This window comes from Lissotriton vulgaris, chromosome 1_1 (assembly GCF_964263255.1).
Source record: "Lissotriton vulgaris chromosome 1_1, aLisVul1.2, whole genome shotgun sequence".
NCBI lineage: Eukaryota > Metazoa > Chordata > Amphibia > Caudata > Salamandridae > Lissotriton > Lissotriton vulgaris.
The window spans coordinates 115,475,910-115,486,125 of record NC_141685.1 but is presented as its reverse complement, the minus strand read 5'-3'; positions in this window follow the sequence as shown (position 1 = coordinate 115,486,125).

Sequence of the window (10,216 nt, the reverse complement as noted above, 5' to 3'; positions counted from 1 at the left end):
CAGGCGAATGATGTCCTCAGTGGAGATTGGGTTCCAGTCATTAAGGATGTTCAAGGGGGGTGCAGGTCCTGCAGAAGGTTGGGTGGGCTGGTCTCCGGGTCGGTTGTCGAAGCTGTTGTGGATGTCTGCGATTTTGTTGTGGAAGAAGGAGGCTAGGGAGTCGCAGAGGGCTTGAGAGGGGGTGATGTCGTTGGAGTTGGAAGTGCGCTCTGAGGCTGGTATCTGATAATTTTTGTGAAACGAGCAAGCGCCAATATCTGCTATGTACATTTGTTAAAATAAAACAGTCAAATCACGGAATATTGTTCCAGAGGTTCAGTCCCAGAGTCATTATCTGTAACTGAACGCAGACACCCTAGGAAGCATGTGCTCTTATGGCAAGTTGCGTTCACTCACCTGACGGTGACATGCTTCATCATTGGGCTACACTCCTCACCAGGCCGGCGCTACAATGCCTGGCGAGCACCACCAGAGGGCACTTTGTTGGAGCTCTTTTATTAAGTACGCCGGATGAGCATAGTAGGACAGAGGATGTTGTGTATAAGATGTGAGATTGGTGAAAGTCTGAATATAAGATCAACTATCGACCAGTTGACGCAATATAGTTAATGTGATCTTCCTGGTCCATGTTGAGATTAAAAACAGTGGCAGAGAAATTGAGCAACTAATGGCCCCTATCACTGTGTGAAAGTATCGATCACCTATGGACCTGCTGGTAAGCTGGGGTCTGTACTTCAGGTCAACCTTTTTCATGCCCTGTGTAGTCATGGAGCAATCTGTTGGCATTTCATCCGGACCAAATATGGGAAAATGGGTAAATGTGACCTAATCTTCTCCACAGCGTGAGGAGCTCTGTAACTCAAAGCCTTGCACTGTGCATAGGTGATAAGGTGCCTTACTACCACAGGTGAGCACTTTCTAACATAGTGCACTAGTTACGGTAACCCTCCTAAAATTCAGGACATACTGACTTATCCAATAGCGAGGACGCCGCATCAGAGGGCAACTGGTTTGAAAAGCACATGCTTCCTAGAGTGTTCAGTTAGAGATAATGTCTGTGGGACTGAACCTCCAGAACAGTGTACTGAGAGTTGATTTATATAAAGAATGTGTATACTGGACTGTCATTTTCCTCGTCATCTCTTGTGATATGTAAAATAAAACACAACACACCGGGAGGCCAACAAATCTATCATACATTAAATGCAAAAATAGCAAAAGGCCAAGCAAACTAACAAGTGACAATTGTCTTTGCAATGGACGAGAGCATCCACCCTAAAGCAAGTTGGAGTATATAATGTTAATGCTACACAATGTATTTTTATACACTTTTCTCCTAATACAAGTCAATGAAACATGAACACGTGATAGAAACAGTTACTGAAACAACACTAATGAGTAGGAGGCAGGATCTTCTCTCGAGAGGAATGTGAGGAGTCCATGAGGTGCAGATAAAAGATGCAGAAGTCACTGTTTCTGGAAATAACACTTCTGTTTGTCAATATTCAATTTACTACAAGATGCAGGAAGGTGTGCAGATGGACATCACTAAATAAAAAGGTTCTGGCCCCTAATAGAATCATGTAACTTTGCAGGCATATTAAGGCGAACAGTCACATCAAATTAATATAAGAATATTGTAATTTGGTAATGTAATATATCAATGCACGTTGTGGCATTGATGTGTATGATGTGTAAACAATTATCGGTATTAAAGAAACCAGTATATCCAGTTATGCTTTCTCAATTCCTTCTTCCTAGAGGCCACCACTGCTGCCATCCAGCTGTATTCAGCAGTGCCTCCTGTGACCTGGAATCCTGTATTTAATCAACACCAAAGGTCGTCAATGCTTCTAGCCAACTCCGATCACTGGTGCCACTCGCACCCCCACCACCCTTGGGCCTGTTATTCTTTTAGCCAGCTCCCGTCAGTAGTGGCCCCTTGGGCCTGTATGTAAGCCTACTAGCCAGCTCCTGTTAGTACTGGCCCCCTGGGACCTGTTATCATTCTAGCCAACTTGAGTCATTAGTAGCAGCTTGGGACTAGTGATCATACTAACCAGCTTCAGTCAGTATTGCCCCCCTGAGACCTATTATCCTGCTAAGTAACTCCAGTCAGTAGTGACCCCTGTACCTTAAATCCTGCAAATATTCAAAACCAGAGGTCATCTCTACTGCCAACCAGTTCTAGTCAATATTGACATGCATTGTTACCCTGCCTGTAATGAATACCAGAGGCCAGCGTTGTTGCTAGCCAGCTCCAGTCACCAGTGCCCGTCACATATTATCCTCAATAGGATCAATGCCCAAGGCCTGTGCAGCTGCTAACCTGCTCTAGTCAATAGGGATATTTTAACTATCACCTAGAACTGTTAGACAACCTAGACTCCTCCAAACTACTAGACACCCTAGAGGCGTACGGGTTTAGTCAAATAGTCACAGGATCGACTCACAAGGCAGGCCATACTTTAGATGGCATTTTCACCAACAATCCTGACCTTAAGTTCCGAGACATAAGGCCTTTGACTTGGACGGATCACAAGGATATCTATTTTATTCTCAGAAACACAAATCCGGGCCGAGAGCCTGTGACGAACCCTGGTAAAATCAAGGTTCGAGGTTGGAAAAAGGTGCAGGGCAGTGTTTTTGAGACCGCTCTGAATACGGGCCCTGACCTACTCATATCTGATATTGAAGCCGCGGCCTCTGCATTCAACGAATGGATTGATAGGGCAGCTAAACAGGTAGCCCCTGTGAAAGAGATAGCCTTAAGGAAGCCAAGGATATCTTCTCCTTGGTATAGTCCTCAGCTTAAGGCTCTAAAGGTTGAATGTAGAAGAGCGGAAAGCCGGTGGAGACAAGATTATAGTGAGAGTAGCAAAATAATGTACAATCTTGAATTGCAGAAATATAAAAATGAGATCATCTCTGCAAAAGAGCATGCATTATTTTTCCACCAAAATTAGAAATGCGGCCGATTGTAGTAAAGAACTTTTTAAAGTAGTTAACTCTTTGGCAAAACCTCAGCAGAACAATGCTTTTAAGGCTGATCAGGAGATATGTAACAATCTGGCCCTTTTCTTTCAAAATAAGGTACAGATGATATATGATGATCTTCTACAAGCTCAGGGACTCCAGTATACTATCATACGCAATGCAGAGGATGCCTGGCCGGCGACGCAATGTAAACTCTCCTGTTTCCCTGAACTGGTAAACAAGGAGGTGCAAGAGCTGCTCCTCTCTATAAAATCAGGTTCTCCAAGTGACCCTTGCCCCCCTGCCATCATGCATCTAGCCCCCAAGAAGATTTGCGAAAAGTTGACGCCCCTTATCAACCAAGCACTGACAACGGGATTATATCCGGCTCGGTGGAAACAAGCGGCCATTAGGCCCTTACTAAAAAAAAACCAACCTAAACCCAGAGGTTTTAAAGAACTACCGCCCGATTACCGATGGTGGCGAAGGTCATTGAGAAATCAATGAACAAATTGCTGGGTGATTATTTAAATGCTAACAAGCTATTAGACCCTACTCAACATGGTTTTCGCGCCTGCCATTCCACTGAATCGGCTCTGGTTGTTGCAACTGAGAAAATTCGACGGGTGGTCGAAGAAGGGGGTAGAGCAGCCCTCATACTCCTAGACCTATCGGCTGCATTTGACACCGTGAATCACATAGTGTTAGTGCAACAGCTGAAGGATCTGGGGTTAGGGACACTGCCCTTTCCTTGCTCACCTCCTTCTTGGAGGGGTCCAAATGTGTGACCTCCAATTCCCCACTGCATACATCCTGGTCAGTGTGGCCAAAGCCACTCTGCTATGTGTAATGGCCGTGTTGAAAGACTTAACAAGACCATAAAGGGCATGATCGGTGGACTTCCTGAAAAACTCAAAAGAAGATGGGATGTCTTACTTCCATGCCCACTTTTTGCCTATTGGGAAGGGCCATAGATGGGAGTGGGGGTCCTCCTTATTTTAGCTTCTGTTTGGGTTTCCTGTCAGGACCTCTGTGCCGTGTGAAGGAGGGATTGGAGAAACCTCTTGTTGAACCTTAGCAAGATATAGTGGACCATGTGCTTGGCGTTTGCTCCAGGATGTATGAGTACATGCAAAAAGCAAGCAAAAACGTTGCGGCCAGCCTAGAGCTCCAGAAGCTTTGGTAATGCCAAAAGGCTGCTATGGTTGAGTTCCAGCCAGGGCAGATGGTGTGGTATTTGGGGCCTGTGGCTCCTAGGGCTCTGCAAGGTGTGTGGAGTGGACCCTACCCTGTCCTAGAAAGAAAAGGGGTGGTCACCTACCTGGTAGACCCTGGCTCTGACAGGAATCATAAGAGGGTCATCCATGTCAACCGCCTTACACCCTACTATGACATGGCAGATGTGACCGTGCTCATGGTTCCAGATGAGGATCGGGAAGCAAAGAGCGAACCTGCCCCTGACCTGTCCGACAATCCAAAAGATGGGTCGGTGGAAGGTGTGGTCTTGTCAGACACCCCACCTGCCCTTCAGGAGACTGATTGCAGGCAAGTCCTAAATCAGTCTGCTGTGCTCTTCTTTTTGACCTCTCGCCAGACTCGCTGGTGTGTCCATGATGTGGACGCTGATGAAAGCCTACCTGTCGAGAATAAAACATACAGGCAGACTGAACATGTGAAAGAGAGCATCAAAGCTGAAGTAAGCATGATGCTGGAATTGGGAGTTCTAAAGCCTTCTGAGAGCCCCTGGGCCTGCCCAGTTGTCTTAATCCCCAAGCCTCATAACCAGGATGGTAAGAAAGAATGAGGTTTTGTGTGGACTATTGGGGCGTGAATGCTGTGACCAAAAGCGATGCATACCAAACTCCATGGGCAGATGAACTTATTGACAGGTTGGGAGCAGCCAAGTATCTGAGTATGTTCGATCTCACATCAGAGTACTGGCAGAGTACTGGCAGATAGGACTGACGACTCTAGGAGCAAAAGAAATATCTGCATTTTTAACCCTAGATGGGTATTACCAGTTCACAGTAATGCCCTTTGGTTTGAAAAATGCATCTGCCACTTTTCAAAGGTTGGTGAACTAAGCCTTGCTGGATTGGAATCTTTGAGTGTAGCATTTCAACACAACATTGCTGTCTTTAGCTCCACCTGGCAGGATCACCCGATCCACCTTAGGAAAGTACTGTGGGCTCTGAGAAGTGCAGGCCTCGTTATCAAGGCATTCAAGTGCCAGATAGGGCAGGGAAAGGTTGCATACTTGGGTCACCTTGTGAGTGGAGGCCAGGTTCAACCCTTACAACCCAAGATCTAGACCATTCTGGACTGGGTGGCTCCAACGACCCAGACTCAAGTGAGGGCCTTCCTTGGCTTCCCTGGTACTATATGAGGTTTGTGAGGGATTATGGCACCATTGTGGCACCCCTCACAGAACTGACTTCCAAAAGAATGCCACAAATAGTGAACTGGACTGTGAGCTGTCTAAAGGCTCTTGACACGCTGAAGGAAGCGATGTGCTCTGCAGCTGTTCTGAAATCTGCAGATTATGTCAAGCAATTCATTGTAAAGACTGATGCCTCTGAACATAGGAGCAGTGCTATCCCAAAAACATGACCAAGGGAAAGATCAGCCAGTGGCTTTCATCAGTAGAAGGCTAATGCCCAGGGATCAGCGTTGAAGTGCCATTTAGATGGACGCCTTTGCTGTGGTTTGGTCCCTTGAGAAGTTTAGGTCAAACCTCTTTGACTCTCACTTCCTAGTTCAAACCGACCACAGGCCTCTCCGAGGGTTAATGCAAATGAAAGGTGGAAATCCCAATTGGCTAAAGTAGTCCATCTCCCTACAGGGAATAGACTTTGAAGAGAAACAGAGACCTGGGACTGCCAATGCAGATGGACTTTCCAGGTTGTCCCATTTAGACGATGTTAAATGTTACGTTATGTTAAAAATACTTATAAAGCGTTGGCACACCACAAGGTTTCATGGTGCTGTGGACAAGGGAGTCCTGCCGCTAAGTGATTAATTCATAAGCCTGGCGAAAGAGCCAGGTCTTTAAGAGTTTCCAAAATTGAGGATATGATATCATCAATCTAATGTCCTGAGGGAGAGTATTCCAAAATTGAGGGGCCAGGACCGCAAATCTTAGTCCCCCCAATTTCTAGCGTTTAAAGGACGGAGTAGCTAGGGGATTCAAATGTGAAGACCTAAGATCCTGAATGCGGATATATCTCTGGACCCGAGTAGATACAGACAATGGGCAGTTGCCACTTTAATAACTTGTCCAAGTCATTAGATATGGTACAAACTCCAGCCAATCCGGCGACAGCACCCTCTGGAACCTTCTCCTCAGAGGCTCAGGCTCTCAGATTTTCTACCGCACGTCGTGTGAAGGGAGTCTCCCTGAGCTCTGCTCAGTACCTCTACCATTTCTCTTCAGAAACTCTTCAGAATATCTTCACTGCTTTGTCTACTACAAAGAGGTCACTCATCAGACACTGTGAGTCTTGTGGGAAATTTCGGCGTCATTCCGAAGACCCCACAAAAAGTGTATCTACTGCCTCCACCCTGAACATCAGGTGAGAGATTGTAAAATCTGCAGGACTTTTCATCAAAAGACTTTAAGAGACAGAGAGGGACGTCTACTTCTGTGGTTACAGAAACTCAAGACCAAGGATAATCCCTTATCAGATGTTGAGAGTGATTCCTCTCTCGGGACTGTCATCTCTAAGAAGAGGGCTTGTGAGGCGGAGACGGTATCTGCTAAGGTTAAGATGCTCAAGAAACACCACACCTCTACTCATGAAGGCCAGACTTCCTCCTCAAAAAGGGCTCCTGCTCCTTCTACTACTTATGCCCTCTACGCCTCCAAGATCTGCCTCTAAGTCTCAGACGTCTTAGTCTATTCCTGCAACAAATTTGCCTAAAAATTGAGTTCCTCGTCGACAATGACTTCCATCGCCACTTCTACTACGACGACTTCCACCTTCTCTTCTCCTCAACCTACAATGATTATGTCGTCAGCGTCCTCTCCGTCGACGTTTGTCATGGTGTCGGTGAAGCCTCGCTCATCTGCCACCTGCCTCACTTCGTCGTTGACATAAAAGAGGTCTGTCTCCAGTCAGTCATCGACGGATGCCTCCTCGCTGATGAGACGGTCGATGGCTCTCAAGGCTCCACCTGCCTCATCGACGGTTGCCTCGTTGACAGCACAGACGCCTTTCCTTACGGAACTTCAACCACGCTATTCGTCGTCGACCGCTGAGCTTTGATGTCTCTAGTCCCCTTGAAATCTTTAGCAACACTTTTGCCGCCTTCAGGAACGACGGATGTTTCCCTACTTCAATGTCAACGTAGGAACTCTTCTTTGGATCTATTGCCATTTCAACCATCTCCAAATCTTTCTGTTGAGCCTTTTGACTATGGGGCTAATGAGGAGGTTTCGGAAGAGGATGGCTAAGATGGCGGCTTGAGCGGAGGTGTTTCGCGTGGCTCCCCAGCCCCGGCCCTAACCCCGAAAATCCCGAGTAATAGCTGGGAAATCCCCCTGAAACTCCTCCACGCCACCGCGACAGGGCTGGGCCACAAAGCAACGCACTTTTCGCCGACTTCTGCAACGGCGGCGGGTGCCTTCACACCGTAGAAGCCAAGACCTGCGGGACCGGCGCAATGCCCAGCGGAGCCCGCGGCCTGGCAATGATCCGCTGGAGTGGGATCCTGTCTTGCCGGGGACCTTAAGGGGCAACTGGACCGCCGGCGCAGCGGGAGGCCAAACCTGGGCGATCGACGGGTACAACGGGCCCGAGCACCACCTACGGCCCCGGCCGGCCTCCACTACCTGAGGCCCCGGCGTTGGGCCTAGCCTGGACATCTGTGGGACTCGACCCCAGGTGAGTGCCGAACCGGAGCCCCCCACTCAGCATCCCTTGGCGGACACAGCCCGCAGATTGCACCGACGCAAGGACCCGCGCCCAGACACAGACGAGGGGTCCCTCCTGGCAGATAGGGGCCAATTGAGACCCCGGCGCCAGGCCTAGTCGGGAGGCGGGAGAACATAGCCGGCCAGGCGGCCTCCAGCTGTACCCGAGCGCACAGACGGGCCTACACCTGTACACTGGCATCGCACCACTAGCCTACGGCTGGCAGTGACTCCCGGCCCAGCGACGCCCCGATGGGCTATCGGACCCGGTCCTGATGAAGTCAGGCCCACACTTCCCTGGCCCCCCAGCTCAGGTCAGTGCAGCGGCGCCTTGGCGCACCCCCAATACCGCAGGAGGCACGGCCTTGGGAGCTTGACCCTAAGCAGCCCAAAGCGGCGTATTGAGAGCGGTTGACCGGACCTCGGAGCCTGCGGCCTCGGACCCACACAGTGGCAATCACAGGGAATAAGCTCAGGGCGCCTAAGCGAACTACGCCTTGCCGAGGACCCTGCCATCGCTGAGCTGAGCCAAGCCTTGCCGGTGTCCCGCTGCCACTGGGCTGACCCTGCCGGACCTGGCCCGACTGCGCAAGGAATAAAAGACGAGACCCAGACACCCGGAGAGGCCTACACCATAGGAGAGGGGGACACTCAAGCACCGATAGAACCACCCCACCGGCCCCCATTGCCTGCAGCCGCACGCAGCACCCCAAGGAACACCGGACTGGGCGGTGAGTGGAAGATACCTCGGGCCCTAACCCGCTGCACAGCACCATCCTGGACTGGCTGACGTAGTCCCCCCAAAGCGTCACCTCTGCACCCACTTGCACCCAGCTTCACTCAGTGAGACTCTGGGAAACTCTCTGCCTTTGGAGCCCTCCTGATCCACCCCGGTGACTGGGGTTATGGCAAACACAAGTCGCAGAGCAGGCCGCACAATACCGGACATGCTAGCCAAGACCGCCACGAAAGGAGATAAGGCCCGCACACCCCCATCGCCTACCACCCAGGCCACCGCTACACCGCAGGATGATGGTAGCGCCCCAATCACGAAGGCGTTCTTGGAAACTCTATTCAATACCCTGCGGGACGACTTTACGGCCCTGAAACAGGATCTGGCCGGGGAACAACGAGAATTGCGCAGATACGTGGACAGCCTGGGTGAACGGGTGGAGGCAGTGGAGACCACAGACCAAGCTCGCAGCGAATAAGTTGAATTCTTGCGGCAAGAGGTGCTCCAGCTCCGAGAAGAACAGGTAGACCTTCAGGCGCACGCGGAGGACCTCGAAAACCGTTCCCGGAGGAACAACATCCGCGTGCGGGGAATTCCATTAAAAGCCGAGGGGAACAGCGTGACATGCTACCTACAAGAGCTCTTCAGGGAGATCCTTGGGGAACCAGCCGACTTTGAGGTCCGCATTGACCGAGCACACAGAGTGGGGCCGAACAGACGGGGCCCTGCCCCTCCACCAGACGTTCTGGCCTTCCTCCCCGATTTCCCGCTGAAAGAACGTAACCTGAGGGAGGCACGCCAGAAGCAGCATCTCACCTTCCGAGGCCACTCGGTGGCCTTATTCCAGGACCTCTCGGCCATCACACTACAAAACGGAAATCCTTCCGAACTGTCATGACCTTTCTCCAAGAGAAAGGGATACCATATTCATGGGGCCATCCTTTTCGAATAATCTTCAAGTGGCAGGGTGCCCTACACCAGATGAGATCCTTCGTTGACACCTGTACCTTGCTGGGCCTCGACGCTGAGGAGGAGGAGCCGCCTGGGGGACTGTCGCAGAGGCGGCGAGGCGGGGGTCCCTCCTCATCGGAAGCTGATGGATGGCAGCAAGTAAGGAGACGACGCCACCCTAAGAAAGGCCTCAAACCAGACCCTGAAACAGTAGCCCAGGAACAGGCTGCTGCTATCCAGGAGGTGGTCAAGGACACGACGAGCCCGGACTGACGGAATGAGGTTTGGGGGTTGATTTAATGCATCAAATTCACAGAAGGGGGGGACCGGGGAGCCATGGGAGCTAATATTGCCGCGCTCCTCTACATTGAACCTTCATTTACTGACTCTACAGGCCTGTCTGACTCTGGATAGGCCTGGGACTATGACTCAAATTTGGGACTCACAAGTTGAGGTTGGGGGGTGAGAGGGCGGAGCGGGCAGTTGGGGAGAGGTTAGGGGGGTTCTCTCTGGCTATTGGAGGAAGCAGCGTTGGGAAGTTGGGGTTAGGGTGGGATCCAGGGGTGTTGGGGGGTGGGGGTGTTGGGGTGTAATGGGTGGGGCGGGCCCTCCTTGTCCAAGGCCATTTTATTTTGAAGTTCCAA